This window comes from Xyrauchen texanus, chromosome 36 (assembly GCF_025860055.1).
Source record: "Xyrauchen texanus isolate HMW12.3.18 chromosome 36, RBS_HiC_50CHRs, whole genome shotgun sequence".
Taxonomy (NCBI): domain Eukaryota; kingdom Metazoa; phylum Chordata; class Actinopteri; order Cypriniformes; family Catostomidae; genus Xyrauchen; species Xyrauchen texanus.
The window spans coordinates 12475976-12494297 of record NC_068311.1 but is presented as its reverse complement, the minus strand read 5'-3'; the positions used below and the strand labels follow the sequence as shown (position 1 = coordinate 12494297).

General features: G+C 35.6%; 1 protein-coding gene across 1 annotated transcript in view; it reads left to right on the top strand.

The window, feature by feature from the left end:
- The first annotated feature begins 3136 nt into the window (after positions 1-3136).
- LOC127630124 (nuclear receptor-interacting protein 1-like) overlaps positions 3137-18322 on the top strand; it is a 56876-nt gene continuing 41690 nt past the window's right edge. The window contains exon 1 of the mRNA XM_052107562.1: positions 3137-3363. The gene's annotated coding sequence lies outside the window, so the exon portion shown is untranslated. The remainder of the gene's footprint in view (positions 3364-18322) is intronic.

Here is an 18322-nt window from a genome sequence, read left to right as displayed (position 1 = left end):
TTTAATAAATAACTATCATAATAATAATAAAAAACTATCGGCCGATTAATCGTTTACTTTTCATCACCTTATAGGTATCTGCAAAATCCACTATCGGTTGACCTCTACTTTAAACTCTCCAAAATCTGGCCCCATTCATTTCCATTGTACGTACCTCACTGTAACATGGATTTTGGCTTCTTTTTTTTTTTTTAAAGAAAAGAATGGATGAGTGAAAATCATTTTTGTGGTAATCAACATTATGTCACAAATGCTGTCGACTGAGCTTAACTTGTATTGGACACAGAATATTCCTTTAACCTTTAATAGTTCATTTAAAAGCATAGTATAACATAGCAACTTATAGGCTTCTCAATATGCTAAATTGATTGTTTACAGTAAAAAATGATATGCGCTAAACCTTTGTACATTTTGCTAGAGGAAATAGACATTGTCATATGAATTGCATCACAAACAAAGGTTTTTAAAACACTTTGAGATAAAATGACAAAACATCCTCATCAGCAATTCAACAAAATCCTTGTTGCTGGTTAATGTAAGTAATCACGTAGCAGTGTTGCCCTATGTTAACGACACATTATAAATGTGACAGATTTATTTTGTTAGCTGCTGTCATATGTTTATTTATAAGTAGTTTTTTCTGCTCACTTAGACAGCATTCAACTTACTCTCACTTCACAGTGCCTGCTTTCAGTGACTGTGTCAATTTTGTGTTAAACTGTAATTTTTCTTGCTACATTGGCTCTTTGGCAAGACCTGTGGCCTTTGTATTCCAGTCCAAAGGCGAAATGGCCGTTTGCGCTTCTCACCCCACATCCTTGTTTGCACCTGCCTGACCAGGGAGCCTTTGCTCTTCCTGGTCATTGAAAGTTCAAGGGAAATCAGAGGAATCAAAGGTCATTGTCTCCTGGCAGACCTAAAGTTTCCCTTTGTGACCATCACATGCTGGGGCCAAAGTCCTTTTGTTTTGGACTCTGCTGTCTGGTCTAGGATCAATGTTTGAACTGCTATTTCTTTCTATAGTCACACAGAGGAAATGTGTGTTATATTTAAACCCAAGATTATAATTTAAAGGACGTATACTACTTTTACTTTAATTTCACTGTGATAAAAATCTCAGAGCTGGTAGATTTAATTATTTAAATATTCACAATCAAATAACATTATAATTTTGGGATGTTGTGCATTGACCATCTCTTAATGGGATAGTTCACCCCAATTCGTTTTACTAATCTTCATGTTGTTCTAACCCAAATGACGTTCTTTCTTCCGTGGATGTCATCGTTCACTTTCATTTAATGGAAAAAGATGCACTGAAAGTAAATAGTGACTGAAGTTTTTTCTGCCTAACATCTCTGTTTATGTTCTGCAGGAAAAAAAGAAAGTCACACAGGTTTTAAAATGATGACAGAATTGTCATTTTGGGTGATACCTTTAAACTGTTTTTCCCTAAACTAATATGCATAACCGTTTCTTCAACAAGTCGGAGCATTCAAAATGTGAAGTGTGTTTACAACATACATGAGCAAAAGGTTTTTCTCGTGATACATGTGACTGTCTTGGGACAGAGAGAGAGAGAGAGAGTATCTAGCAAGGAGGGGCAGCTGGAATGTTAACATCTCTTTGTATGCAAGAGAAAGCTGTGAAAAACTTGATGGCTGATACTGTGTCCCATCAGGATATAGCCCATCTGCAACCTCAGTGGGGCTTGTTTTCTTCAGCCAGAATTGTTGGCTGGTCATATGGGGTCCCAAGAGGTGTGAACTTGCTGTGTAAAAACTGTGATTTCTCAAAGCATAGAAAGGCTGAACTAAGCGGGCTGTGACATTTAACAAGCATTCATGTTCACAACCAAAGCAAGCAAAATCATATCTTTGATTTTTCTAAAAACTATAGGCTACAACAAGAGGAATGAAAAATGAGGTAACATTTGATAACATTTGTCATTATAATATCCATAACAACAACAACAAAATATCTGCATAGACTTACATTTTGCACATTTGATGTTTATATATATATATATATATATATATATATATATATATATATATATATATATATATATATATATATATATATATATATATATATATTATTATATATATATATATATAACATTATTATATAATATATATAACATTGTTATATAATATATATAACATTATTATATATATATATATATTAAATTATATATAATTTTGTTTCAGGCAAATGACAGGAAAGAAAAAGCTCTTTTAAAAAGATCACATGCATAAGTTACAGTAGTCTATAATACCATAAATACAATCCCAGTGTCATGTGTGTACCACCCCTACGCTGGTTACATGTGATCATACAATTCATGATCTGATTTAAAGTGCAGGGTTAGAGAGAGAGAGAGAGAGAGAGAGAGAGAGAGAGAGAGAGAGAGAGAGAGAGAGAGAGAGAGAGAGAGAGAGAGAGAGTTAAGCTGTGACTTTAAGGGAAATAGTTCGTTAGCATTGGGAAGTCCGATCTAAGTGAATCGGTTTGTTTGGACAATTCACTTCATTGAGCCAGATTAAATGATTCATCAATTCATTTGATTAATCACACAAAAGTCTCCCTAAAATTTTCCGCAAGGCATTTTATATTTACGTTTTTAATTATAAAATGCAACTTAAGTATAACACGGTTGTTCATTTATTTATGATTAACTGTTTTATACAAACCACAGTTTTACCCCTAAACCGTACATAAATTGACCACGGTTATTATAATTTATTCTAAAATAATTGTAACTATGTGGTAGCTTGGTGTCATTCACTACTATTTAAATAAAATAAAAAATGTTTTATAAATGCTGTACTATCATCAAAATAAATAATATAAACAGAATGAAAAAAAGATTTCTAAAAGTTTGCCGTGTTTGAATGAGATTAATATTCATTGTTATGGTTTCAGGTGAAGTGATACATGTAGATACTGTTGTTTTTAATGTGAAAACGGTCGTTGCCGTCGAACATTTTTGTACGGGTACTGGGAGGTGATTCAGAAACGCGTTGCGAGTCGGTTCCAATGAGTCATTAAAATAAACTCGTTCAGGATTCGGATCTCACTAGCGTCCATGCTGAGGGTAGGAGGAGTGAAGCTGGCATTGCAGAGTGCCGGGGATACCTTGAATAAACAATTCAGTAAAGCGACTGACTGCAGGACTCAAGAGCAGTAGAAAACCGCACATACGGGGAATAGACGTGGTTAGCCCCGGTTAGCCCCATTTATGTTTACGTTTTTTTTATATCTGATTTGTTCTTAAAGAGAAATATCGCACGCATGTTTCCGACAGTTCCCTAAATGCAGCAGCATTTTCAACGGGAATCTCGTCTTTCGCCATCTGAACAGGTAGGGATGGCTGTGAAAATACGTTTGCTGTTTTATTTACTGCTTTATCTTATCAATGCTTTAGCAGCGGCCGTTGAATTTGCAATGCACTGTAATGTAGTAAAATGGTTTGTGCGTATATAAAAAGCAGGGGATATATGTCACACGCTGATGGGGTGGTGGGAGCTGACGATTCCATTTTGTGTCTTTATTTATTCCCTTGAATGTTTACATGCAGGCATGCACATATGATGAATGTAAACGAAGGCGCGTCTCAGCAGTATAGCAAATGACAAATACTTCTTTCCTAAATAACCATCCTATATGAGATCTGCATTTATAGAAGGTGCTTGCAAGCACTACACGTGAAATATTTTATAATAAAAGAGAGCTGTATGTTAAGAATAGCCTTGCTCAGCAAAGCTCTACAGATACATTATTAGTGTAATTGTCATTAGAAGATGACTCGGGCAGATTGCTTACCTCGTAGTTTATGTTTAGTCTAAAATACACTGTTTGAAATCCTTAATGTGGCTGAGGAACAAGCCATGATCTCATCTGCTGTAAATCTTTCTCCTGAAATTCAATGTTTGTGCTTTTTGAAAAGAAGATGCTGTTTAGTTCTAAAGTGATTGAATACCCAAGAAGGATCTCAAGCATTTATGAGATGTCTAAGAAGAACAAGACTGGTCCGATTCATTTTTATTTTTAGCATTTGTCAAATGTGGATAGACTTCCTCCCACAGTCATGTTGGATTATTAAATATAATACATTTATGCCTTGGGCTTTTGCTACGTTATTTAATTTCAGCATGATGTTGTGGCTAACAACAGGTCAGGTGACTCATGGTTATGTTAGAATAAGTATTCCTTATGACACTAAGGAGTATTGAGTAAGCATGCTGTGTGTCATTAGCCCATTAGCTACACCAAATATTGTGATACAGTATATTATTGTCTGTGGGGACACTGTTAGACTTTTTAATTGTATAATGCACTGAAAGTGGTCCATTGTATTTGTGTTAAGTTTAATGTTAGTGTTAGGCATGGCTGAATCAAATCCACTGAGCAGGTTCTCTCCTTACATCAATCTTGACTCTTTGTTCTGGGCTTAAAAGTCCTAAATGTTTGTATTTTGGGAGGAACAGCTTACTTAAGATCAAGATGACATGTAACCCACATACTGTACCTGCCAACCCACTCCATTACTTTAATACCGAGCCTACTTTATCATTAGATTTTTTTTTTCAGTGTAACATATGCTCTGTTTGCCTTCTCAAAGAGCTGTGAAATAAGTTTTTGTAAACAATGTTCTCAGTGAAGTCGAGATTAGTAAAATAAGTGGATATCTTGGATGCTGGTAAAAGCCAGTTAATAATAATATTTGTGCAATAAAGTTCAAGCTTAACATTCCTGTTTGTGAAGACATAGTTAATGGAATAGTTCACCTTTAACCATGCTGTTCTAAATCTGTATGACTTTATTTCTTCTGTGGATCACAAAAGGGGAACTTTGTAAGAATGTACTGGTAATGTACCTTTTTCCATGCAGTTACAGTGAATGGGGACTGGAGGTTACAGGCTTCAAAAAGGATGCAAAAGCAACAAAATAAAAGTAGTCCATATTACTCATGAGCTATATTCCAAATCTGAATATAGGCCTATATGATAGCTTTTGGTGAGAAACATATGGAAAATTAAGTCATTATTCATTGAAAATCTTAATATCCGCCCTAGCTCTCCTTCAGTGCATTAATTACAGTTGATGAGACAAGTAGCTATGTCCCATTTTTAGCCTACTTTAAAGTCATGTTAACAATTCCTTTACAGTCATGTATAGACTACTCAAAGACAGGTATCTAGAATAGTAGTAAATGTTCATTTTTGGCTTATTTAATGTAGGGATGGGCACGAGTACTTGAGGACTCGGATGTGACAGCAATCATGAAAACGATGATCGATAGTGATCACGCATGTGACTTTTCACTTAATTCGAAATCCAGTGACAATTACCTGACAACTAAACACAAATGTGTCAAAGAGGGAGCTTATTTTAATTTTGAGATTGATTAGGTTGTGAGTTTGAGGGGTACATTGATTATCAGAGACTTCTCATGGCAAACAAACTGACTCTGCAATGCTATCTTTACAATAATCAAAACAAAGAGAGTGTAATTAACACGTTTTGTGTTTTGAACTCCCGTCTCTGCAAAACGTTTGCTAAACACGTTTTATTATCATTTAATGTAAGAACTTTGACTCGTTTATGGATATTATTTAATAAAAGTAAATGTTTATCACTGAGTAAACCTACTTGCCCTGCGTAACGTAACACACCAGCATTTCGACAAAATTAATGAATATTTCCACTCGAGTTTCCAAGTTAGATATCTGATATAAAGTGTCATTCCGTTGCACTTTCCTCAGTTGAAAGGTGGAAATTCAGACTCTCCGAGTTGAATGGAACGCTTCAAGAATAAAGAGCAACAACAATACAGAGCATCGTGGCTTTCCTCATAAGAGCGAACATTTGGACACACACTTACACATACACACCAGGTGCATGTGGCAGTGTACAGCAGTCGAGTGTTTCAAACAACTAGACAGATCGCAGTTAAATGGAACACTATGCATCATCTTTAACTGAACTTCAACTTAACACGTATTAAAATGCAATGGTTATGGCATCTTCTGTTATTTGAAAATGGACGGTTCAGACAGTCACTCTTTCAGAGTTGGGCGGCGAATATTCACATAATGACAAAATATGATTAATTATATTTTGATTATGCAATCTTTTGTACATTTTGTAACACTATTTTATAACAGCCTATAATAATGAATAGACGATACACTGGAACAACAAGACACAATGCATTATATACAATACACAATATAATTATATATACAGTTATGAAAATGAAATTGCACCTTTAGAACTCAAGTAATTAGTCAGAGTACTCGAGTAGACAAAATGTCCAAAATACCCGTCCATAATTTAAAGAGATAGTCCACCCAATTTTTTTTCGGATGGCAATTATTTTACTTGGAGACGTGAGGTAATTCCAACATTTACAGGGTGTATTCAGTGATTTTATTGCTGTCAGAATCCGAAATGTCTGTGTTTTTCTCCCACTTCCCACGAGAAAATTCCCGGCCAAATTATCTACTGTTTTTGACAAACACCAAGGTCGTTTGGTAGTTTAATTACCATCTGAATCCACATCCCTGAGTTTATAATCCAAAAGCGGTTTTGAAAATCCTTTTTGACCACTGCTACTGTAAGTGCCGTACATTTGCGCTGCGCATGCTAACAGCTCTGATGGTAATGGACAGCTGTGAAAGTTGTAGGATTGTGTAAAATAAATTGTCTAAATAATTCACAATAATAAAATTACGTAGTCGCTCCACCACAGTGAGTACGAACGAAAAACAAGAGCCAGATCACTTAAACTTGAAATGGTCCATTATTATGGCAGCAATTCAATGCAATTTTAATACATCACATTTTAATGTAGAAACGTTTACTTGTGTATATACGGGTTGAGAAGTCCCAGAAAAGTTACCGTGTTAATGTCTATCTTATTTAAAAGGTTTAATTTCCACCTCCACTTTTTAAACACTGACAGATAATTCCAAATGATGTCCGTCATTTTGATAGATAAAACATATGATTTTTTTTTTTTTTTACCATAGTTCCTCCAATTAAATTTTAATTATCTTTACTTTCCTCAAATGTAATTTTAAATATCTTTACTGTTCTTGATATGTGGGCTTCTATATCTCCTTGCGTGCACTTAGGAGAGTAGCGCAACTGAGCTGATGCGGGTGATGAAACATGCGTACCCCCATTGATAGATTTATTTGTCTGTGTTGATAAATAGTCCTGTCCCTACATTTTCTTGATTAGTTTAATTGCTCTTTGCAAGAAATTTGGCTTGTTCCATATGTGAAAATGTACATTGTAATTGTCCACAGCGCTTTGCTTCACGATTCCCTCATGCTTTTTGTATTTTCACTTTAGCGTAATTCCAAACATACACTTTAAAACATTTAATACATTTTAATAGTAAAATACTGTAAAAATGCTACAGAAATAAAATATTAATTGATTAACAAATATTAACTGTAAAATATACAGTAAAATGTTTTAATATATTTTAAAAGACAATACAGTAGTTTTTACAGTAATTCATTGTTGTTAAAATTACAGTAAAAAAACATGAATCGGGCATTCCCACAATTCCCTGCATGACCCATGGGAATAGTTATGTTTCATCATATGTTTTATATCAGTTACGTACACTGGGGTGTTCTGTGTTATATTTGATGTAATTTAGTTAATGTTTACTGCATTATTTAAATCTCACATGTGTTACCATGATGGTGTTTAGTGTTTGTGTGAGTGATACTGAGCACTGTCTCTGTACATTTATTGGTCATTGCTCCTGAAAGAGCCACTACTGATGACCTTCATGTCATCATGTGGCCTTCTGTAGTTACTATGGTGATTTACAAATACCTTATAAAGTAAACAACAGATTTTTACAGTTTCAAAAGGCATGTTTATGATTTCTTTTTGCTGTAAAATTAACAGAATTTTACAGTGCCAGCGTGTAAATTTCAACCAGTTTAAACTGAAAATGTACAGGTTGTTCTGTAAAGTGGTTTACATTTTAACTGTTTTTTACATAATTATTCTGGCAACCACAGCTGCCAGATTTTTTTTGTAAAAGCAACAGGATATTTTTTACAGTGTATCAATGGATTTGCCATATAACAAGCGCAACTACAATCATGTGATCGACAAAAAGTCTTGCTCGTCCCCCGTTAATTAATTTTCATCAGAACACATGAGTTTTATCACAGAGGATCCATGAAAATTTACTTTTACAGACATCACCCTGAGAAACTTTTGCTGTCCGAATAGGGCTTAAGACTTTCTTTCTTCTGTGGAACACAAAATGAGATGTTATGCAGAATGTTACCCTCTGTCACTGTTTACTTTTATAAAAAAAGAGGCAGTGAATGGTGACTGGGGCTAACTTCATTTTTGGGTGAACTATTTCTTAAAGTTTTTGTTACTCTGACTTTGATGAGGTACCTGTGGTCTTTGTATTTTTTTTACCGTCTAAATGAATCTTTCACAGTCCTATGTAGAGTTTTGCCAACTCATGCTTTGCTTTTCTGAACAATATTATGATGGTGGTAATGGCTGAACGATTATTTGGAATAATATTGAAATTGTTATAAGACGTAGTGTGATTATTAAACTGCAATGGCTGCCATTTACTTAAATAATTAAATATATAGTCTGCACGTGCAGCTCGCTGCACTTACCGTATGTGTGCAGCTCTGTAGTGTTACACATACTCAAATATACAAAAATATATTTCCTTAATAAAAAATAATGATGAAAAGTGGGCTGAGACCCTATAACAATGTGGACAAAAACAGGTACCCAGTGAACATATACAATGTGAAGATTATGTAAATCTTTTTTTTTCTTTCTATGTTTCAATGTATTTCTTAAGTTTCTTATTTAGGCCTCAAGTGTGAACACCCTTTCTTGAACTGTATTTTTATTGACAGTAGAGCATGCCCATGACTCAATTTTGGTCAAAAGCAAAAACTTTTTTTTTTTAACAATGTTAATAATAATATTAAAGTTCAAATAGCAATATTTTTTCAAAATAATCACAATTAGAACTTAATGGCAGTTCATCATATTAAATTGAATTTAGCATAGCTAACTGGGCTTTGACCATATGCAGTTGGCATAGAGGGACACAAATACTCTTGTCATTTTGCACAGGAATGGTCAGTAAATGCCATCTGACCATGTGGAATGAAATCCAGAATGAGGAAATGGAGGGATTGAGCAAAAAGGTGAAATGTTTGCGTGTATGAGCATGTGACATGGGCTTGGGGGGTTCATTGTTCATGCGATAATAACAGGTTCATCTACTAGACAGGAGGTCACCACGCCCCTCAATCCTAACCCATAATTGATTGACCATAATGGAGATTGAAGTACATTATTTATAGTTTGCAAGGAAAAAAAAATTACAGCCAGCCCACTCCGTGATCGGGGTCAGATAGATCAGGAAGAGAGGTGCACACGCAAGCAACGGCTTGTTGAAGAGACAACTGGCTGTACGTGATCTTGTAAACATCATGGATCAATGGAAGGATGCCAGCAGAGATCCAGCACTGCACCAGCTTTTAAGAATAAGACATTTACAGTGCCTCTTAAATTGGCTCATGTTTTAGTCCATTGGGGTAAAAAAAGACAAATGCAAGCAAAGTGTCCCGTATTAAACTAATAGCGTAAGCGAAAGTGAAGGGCAAAAGGAAAATAAGCATCTTAAATCATGTCTCTGTGTGCCAGCTCATTTGTCAACAGTGCACCACACAAATGATTTTTCCATCTGTAGAATAGAAATGTCAGCGAGTGATGTGTATCAGTGATGTTTTTATAGTGTTGGCCAATATTAGGTATGTGATTTATGACGCATGTGCAAGTATCCTTAACTTCAAATGGATTAAGACTCCAAGAAGTTGGGAACCAAACTGAAAGGTTTGGCAGTCTACACGCCATGTTGTAAGTTTTCAAATTATTCTAAATTATTATATTACTTTATATGCATTGACACAATAGCTTGGTCCATAATGTACAGTGTTTTACAGATATTGTGGTGGGTCATGTAAAAGTGTTGCCACGGTCATGTAATTTTGATGAGATCAGGCTAGCTAATGTCACTAACTACGTTTCCATTCAAGGATTTTTTGCAAAAAAAGTTTTAGCGCATCAAAATAAAGCTAACGCATATTATTGCTAAAATGTCACAAATGTTGACATAAAATTTTTCCGTTTAACCCAAGTGCATAAACTCTATGTCGATACATCAAATGTCATGAAAAAATGGTTTGGAAACACTTTTTGTCGATAAAATTGGCATTAACGCAAAAAAATAGTGTCACATGACAGAGTTTGCCCCAATCGTTAGCCTGTGTTAATCATGACAAAAGTATTGAAAGCCAATTTATTGTACGTGATTATGGATTGACCTTTATGGCATATAGAGCCGATCTGCAAACATGACACTTCCAGGAGTGCCAACACAAATATCTAGTGCATGTTGAACAAAGGAATGGCCACTGTTTGCGATTAATTTAATCGCAGTATCCATCCGTTTATTTATTAAAGTTCCTTTTCCACACCATTCAAAATAATAGACGGCAGTCACGGAATTAGCCCACAGTATAAAAAACATATAATTTCTGTGCGCAAAGATGTTTTAAATTAAGAATAAAAACACAATACTAGGTGAAAAGCTTCAGTGTGTTTTTTTTTTCTGTTTAATTATTGTTTAGTTTACTTTTGAAAAAATGCCGGCAAAATCCCCTGTATTAAATTAAATAAATTACCAAAAGAAAAAAGAATTAAATAAAAAAATTAATTACCAAAAAAAAAATATATATATATATTTATAGATTTATAGGAGACAGAAAGTTTCCCCCACTACTTTTGCCGGCAGGTTGCCAGCTTGAACAGGGCCATGGCGATCCGCTTTCGGGTCAGATCCGGTGCCAACCTGCGATATGCGCAACATCAGGACCAATATTACAGTCCTATCAAAAGGGCAACTGCTCCCTTTTGATTGCAATTCCTCCTCTTCTGATTGCTTTTTATTAGTGAAATTAAAATGATAGTAAACTGTCTCAATACTCTCCCCATTTTATCAAAACTTAGAAGGAAAAAAGTAGGGACATCTGGGAGGCGAAGTAGCGATAAACACACATTTCTGAATGGAAACGGCTTCAGAGCAGATTTCTTTTTTTTAGGCATGATATCACGCACACCCTTTTTATCGATAAAAGGCCATTTGAATGGAAACTTTTATTTATCACATTTTCACTTTGTCGATAACAAAATAGCATGAAAGGTGGATGTCACCTGTAGAATGGGAACCCACAACTTTCAAAAAAAGTTTTTTTGGCTACTGTGTAGGGTAAACCAGTATTTTGGTTACTGGCTTATTCTGCAAATGGGTAGTTAATGTGAATACCTCTCGGAAGTTGACATGCTATTCCATAGCTGAAACTATTTTATACAGCATTTTGCTCATTCTTTTATAATTATTATGCATGCTGTTTTTATGACCTGATATTCATTTAGACTACATGTAATATTTGCCATTTTGAAAATTTATTTATCCCACTACATTGCCAGATAAAATGATCTAATGTCTCAAATGATGACCTATTTTCCAAATATATTCTGCAAGACCAATACTTTTTTTTTTTAATCATTAGGTTTCAGGTCACTTTTAAATGTGTACAGCTGGTTGATTAAGTCTAGTTCATTTCAAACACATATTGGCCAGCCTCCTTTCTCAATGCCTCTAGACAGCTTTAATGGCTGTAGGGATAAAGGTTCTCGCAGGTCACTGTGTGGCAGGATCAGCATAATTAAAGGCTTGAGAGGACACAGTATGGGCGAGAGTTAAATTGGACTTAAGACTGTTATTCAATGGTGTCTTAATTTAACTATCCTCAGTTATATGAAGCAAAGCCCACTGAGAAAAGTGGCTAACTTGAATGTCAATCATTCCTCACCGATCCCAAGACTTTTGAAGGTTACAGGGCTGTCTGTGGCTGGGCTGATGGATTGATATATGTCCCCTGTCGAGCAGAGAATTCAGAATCCAAGGCCGCCACAATGCTGTCCTATTAGGGGGGATTGTCCTTTGCAACTTCTTAGCTGCCTGTCCTTTCTGGAGCCTACAGAGCTCAGGCAAGGGCATTGTGTCTGCTACAATAAGCCGAGCTGTGGAGTACTTTACCCTCACATAATTATATGGCTCTAATGCAAGCATCTTTCACTCTTCAAAAGAGTGGCGTGGTCGGTGGGAGTCAGTGGACATATCCGTACTTCATTACGACTTGCTCTTTGGAGGGCTTTTTTAGAAATTAAATTGCTTCAGCAATTAACTAAAAGGGGATTTTTAGAATTTATGAATGACTGAGAAGATTGATTTATGGCAAGGGGGACAGCAGCATGTGCAATGGATGTGAGGCAGATGTAATGGATTTATTGCCACGTTGAGATGAAGACCAAACAAGGTTAGGTGCAAGAATCGCCATAACCACGTTTTAGGACCATAGCAGGCAGGTGTTGAGACTCGATGGCATTGTCTTTGTTGTTGAGACTTGTGTCTAAATGTTTGTGTCATGTGCTTAGAAAGTAAAAGGCTTTGAAAAAGCAGTGGGGCACCATTCCGACACGTGTGATTTCACAGGCTGCGTTTTTGTGTATTCCGTTCGATAAGATCATCAAGGTCATGCTAGCTAGATGTCATTAGGAAAATCTGCTGCAACAGTTTCCTGCTGAGACAAAGGTGCCTCTATAGTGGGCAGAACAGGAAAATAATGCACAAAATGAACTTTGACCTATGTTTTTTTTTTTTTAAAGAGTTCATTAAATAGAACTCATTACCTGTTCACAATTTTGATATGAAATATTGTATATTATGGTCTACTTGTATATACACCGGTCAGACACAACATTAAAACCACCTGCCTAATATTGTGTAGGTCCCCCTTTTGCCGCCAAAACAACACCAATCCACATCTCCGAATAGCATTCTGAGATGCTTTTCTTCTCACCATAATTGTACAGTGTGGTTATCGGAGTTACCGTAGACGTTGTCAGTTCAAACCAATCATTTAATGTTATTGGCCTTTTTAAGGGTTTGAATCATCAGAGACTTTTAAAGGAACTAATTTCTGCTCTGCTTTATTTCTTAATGGTTACTGTACTATTGACTATTACTCTCACTTTTAACAAATGGGCCGCCACAGCTGGCAAATGAACTTCTAATGGCCAAAGGCAACAAGAGTGAGAAAGTGAGTGAGAACACTGTTCTGCTGGTCTGAATAAGTTTATCAAAGACATTTAATATTTGTTTGTATGCTAATTTTAAGTCAAATACCATAGCTGTTATTACTAACATTAGATGAATACAGATAGAAAGTACCTTTATCGAAAAACTGACACAGTATATTTACATGCAGTTCAATTTCAGTCTGACTAAAACAATAATAATTGATCTTTTTAAAATGTTATAAACTCTTGTTTTCAATTTAAATCGCACCCATTTTTGCTTAGCTGGACTAACAGAACTAGATAGCCTAATGCGATTTTAGCTTGACTTCATCCAGCATGTGTATGCCTTATGATTTCAAATGCCCATAATAATGCGTTATATTCTTGACAGTTAGGGGCATTATAACACACATAATCTGTGACATTTTTCAGGATTACTACATCTATGCCTACATTTGGGATGCGATCATTTTGACAAACTGTGATTTTGTTTTGTAATATGATAAATATTTAACGTCTGACTTTTCTGCTGCTCGGCATGTGCCGCACACATGCTAGAGAAAACCACTTGACTTGAGAGCGACGCTACCTCACACTGACTGAAGCGGCAAATGTAAAGTAAAACGCAGCCTTTTGCAGTTTAGTAATTTCACAAGGAAATACAACCAATCACTTTCAAAGTGTTTTAAATATTTTTTAATACTGAAATAAAAATTGATAGGCTTCTGGTAATGGGTATAATGAGAAGTTAAACTTAATGTTTAGGCTGCACATGTTATGCTGGAATTGTTCAGAGGTGATTTATTTTTTTATTTTATTTTTTATTTTAAAGACAGGTTCTTGTGTTTCTAATGTGGTTTTACGCTCATCAGTAATGTTTTCAAGGTTTTTGCCAACATTTTAAGAGCCAGTCAGTTCATGGTAAAGGGCTGTTAAATGTGAGCATCTGGAAAGTCCTCTAACAGAGAGGCAGAGAGCAAGTGGTGTTGGCCAGCGAATCTACCGCATTAAAGCATAAACTGGGCTAATCTGTTACCGAGCAACAGCAGACACACCTTCATAACACGCACTGGGTGTGTAGTCAATGCCGTTACCTGTGGGATGTGGTTTTGTCAAGTTCAGCTCATGGCACCTTTTTTTGCTTTACTCCGGTTGCCCTCCATGTTTGGACTATGGAAGGAATTTGTGGTGTTGGAACACCATGGACAGCTGGGTAAACATTACAGTCCTGTGTTTTCAACTTGGCACTTTGATGTTAATGTTAATTCTTGATGCTTTAGCATTGCTAGTGAGGTGTAGTCTTTTTTTGTTTTGGTCATTTTGTGCTTTTTTTGCAACCTATTGTTTTGTTAAAAGGTTTATGGGTTCCTTTGCTCTTTTGAACAGAATATGTCACATCATTCATCACAGAGGGGCAGCGCTTTTTCTATTTGATAGTCATCAGTAAATCAGACACCCCTACCCTGCATACTGCATACTGAAAACAGAAGCTCTACAAGACAAGTGGCAGTTATGTCTTGTTCAAAGCGTTGAAGCTAGAAGTATTATCACCCTTACATTTGACCTCAAACCTGACCCAGGGGGTCAGTGTGTTTACCACTAGGCTGAGATAATTATCATCCAGGCTGCTTTGAAAAAGCACTTTACTGTTTATTGGTGTATTTTTAGTGGGCATCTCAAATAATGGGGCACGAAACATGATCCAGCTTGCTCTGTTGAGTGGATTAAGGGCGTTTGTGCCTTTGTGGTAATGTGTCATCCGTAGTTCAAGGTTGACATCCACTTTAGGAGTCACAGCAAGGTCAAGCAGGGTTTAATAAGCTGTTTTGTCAGGTCAGGACACATGATCTTCTCTCGACCATTGATTTGTGTTAATTAACTAACAATTAACTAATTGGAGCTGAGAAAAAACAAGGCTTTGGGAAGGAAACTTGTGTGCCAGGCTACCTGAACACATCATTTGTTGTGGGTTTTACTTGTAGTAGGTAACAGCCTGAAGTAAGGTGTCAGCCCAGGATTACTTTTTTTTTTTAGATGTGCTGGGGTGAAAATCATTATCATTATTTTGTTTGTGCAATAATGGTACATTTAATGTCTAAACATACTTGTGGTCTGTGGTTGTTATGACACTGTGTTTCACACTGGACTGCATGATGAGATATTTTAATTCCCCAACCACATGGCAGAAAATTATGACCCTAAAGAGTTGAGACGTATCCCACCACAAAAGTATTGTCCTAAAATGTTGTTATGGAAAAGGCTATTCTAAAACCCTGCCATTTGAAAACTTTGAAGGCATTCAAAAGAGTTAAATGGATTTGATCCTGTTTTCCCAATGCTAGATGGGTAGACTGATGTGAATGTTGTAGCACAGACCTCATGGTAATTTTTTTGCAGAGTGCTATGTTCAGTTGTGGTATCAGCAGAATTGAACTGGAGCACAGAATCCAAACTGCTATGCTATGGCAGAATTATTTGGGCCAAAGTGCATAAAATGGAGGCCACTTGTTTGATTGTTAAACCTTGATGATATTAGCATCTTATTGTTTAAAGACCCTGTAAAATCGAGATGAGTTTTGTTGCATTTAGTCCGTGTATGTTTGCATCTAAATGCAATGTATTCTCCTAAACGCTTTACAAAAATCAATTTTAGCATGTAAAAATGTAGAATGTTTCTCTTGCATTAAACACGTTTTGTGCAATCAAATGCTCAAAAGGCACCAGTGTACAAAAGGCTCCAATATACTTCCGTAGAAGTTCTCTTTTGTTGTTCTTTCAGGGGTAAAAAGAAGTTCTAAACAGCTGAGCAATGGTATACAGCTTCAAAACATTCCTGATACTGCTGTAGAAGGCGTTTACAGGAGCATTTAAATATGAGGACGCTCAGTAAAATGCAACTAATGTGAATTTAAAATGTGTTATCAATGACTTTATGCCTCATTCTATGAGTTGAATTCACATGAGATCTGTAAAAGAAGTTGCTTTGATATTTTAAAGTAATATAAATGCAGTAGAACATGTTTAATTAGTCTTCTTTATTATTAATTCATGACGCTAATGCGCTAACATGCTATATGTGGGCATAGTATGCGCCGATTACCCACTGTTATTGTAATTTATGATGACACTGATACTATTGCAAAGATTAGTGTATAAAAGTGTTAATGTGGAGAATAAAGATAAAATAATGATGATAGGTTTACTTTGGGCAGATGTGCATATGTCTTTCCCTGCAGATGAGTCATGAGTGAATGGGCATTTGAGAGTATTTGATTTGTTTTGTAGGCTAATTAAAAAATAAATAAATAAAAAATTGCAGGATATGGTCTTGGAACATTTCTCTACATGAATAATCATACAGATGTAGTTAAATTTGCTCACTAATAACTCTACACGGCAGTTTTTAACTGACTACACAACACAGAAATTATGAGCTGTGTGCGTCAAGGTAGGTGGAGCTCCAGGTCACACCTACCGATGATGTGGACCAATGGCAATAAGAAGATGTTAAGCAGTCGGCTTTAAGTTTTCCTTAAAGTTCGCCCAGGCGAGCTGTTATGAACCACCAAATCAAAATCAAAAATACCGTATTTTTGACCAGATTATGTTCTAAATGATGTCACACCCGTTCATTCTTCGATTTCGTATGAAGCATATTTGGGCCTTTTAGAATGTTTCTTTTCCCCCTAATACCAACCAACCAGCAAGTTGCAAATCATGGTTTATGTCTGTGCTGTAACTAAATCCTATTGGCTACTTCAAAAAAAAATGCCCCATCCAAACTTCCTGTTTCATTAGAAAATTGGTAAACACCACAGAAATCAGCACTTGTCATATGTTTTCTTTAATCTGTACATAGCAGTTCTTTGTAGATGTAAACATCTAAATTTTTACATTTTTAGATTAAGTTGTCTGTTAAGGTTCTGTGTGTATTCTGTGTGATCTCACTAGCACAGTATGGCTACGTTCACACCGCAGGTGAATGTGGCCCAAATCTTTTTTTCTTTGTTTTTTTGTTTCTCACACATAGTGGCACAGATCTGTTAATTGGATGACCATGTGAATAGCCACAAGCCCACTGAATCTGACATTTTCAAACCGGATCTGGACCACTTTCATATGTGGAAATAATATCCCATTTTTTCCAATGTGCCTTAAGTGTGAACAGCCAGGTCAGATTTACAGCGCACTTGATTTCGAGCATACATGGATCTGCTATTGTTTAAAACTTTTAAATGTGAGTCATATCTTTTCTAGTTAATGCATTTAATTATTTTTCAAGGAAATAAAATAAAATCATCAGCTCAGCAGTTTGGTTCAGTGATTCATTTGGATCATGTAGTAAAATATGTGCACGAAAAGATACAGAGATAGAGAAGTATGTAATGGTGCTCTTTGCTCATGTCACTTGCACAGAAAACACAGTGTCTATATTTCTCAAATTGTCAAAACGTGAATGCATCCAAGTCAATGGAAATCTGAAATATTTATTGATTACTCTTCTTACATTTATGAGGCCACTTTTTCTGCTATCAATCTATTTTATTGGGTTTTTTATTGTGCTTTAAGTAATATTACACTCTTGAACTTTGATGATAATTAAATTGTTTTATTTAAAATTACTTTATCCATCGAGACGGTCTTTCTCTATCACTTGCTAACATATTATTAGATATAGGCATTAAGTGTCCTATCTGCTTAAAAAAACCCAGCTAATTATATTTTTTAATAAAATGTAATTTATTATTCATATTATAATGATGAACATGCCAGAGTTTGTTATACGCGTGCTCGAGGAGTGTTGTACGCATGGGGGTCAGTTTAGGAGCGTCGGCTGTTCAGACCAGTATCTGAAATGGGCTACATTTAAAATGTTATATGAACATCCTTACAAAAACTTCTGATTTGGGTCTCATTCATCTGCGGTGTGAATGTAGCCTATGTGTTGCATAAGAGAGTATAGTGTGTGTTTTAAACTCTACTTGGCAAATCAATCTGTTTTCAAAGTGAATCTAAGCGAATATCCTATGATCTAAGGCTATGACTACATTAATCCAGATACATTTGAAAATGGCATTTTCATTTCAAA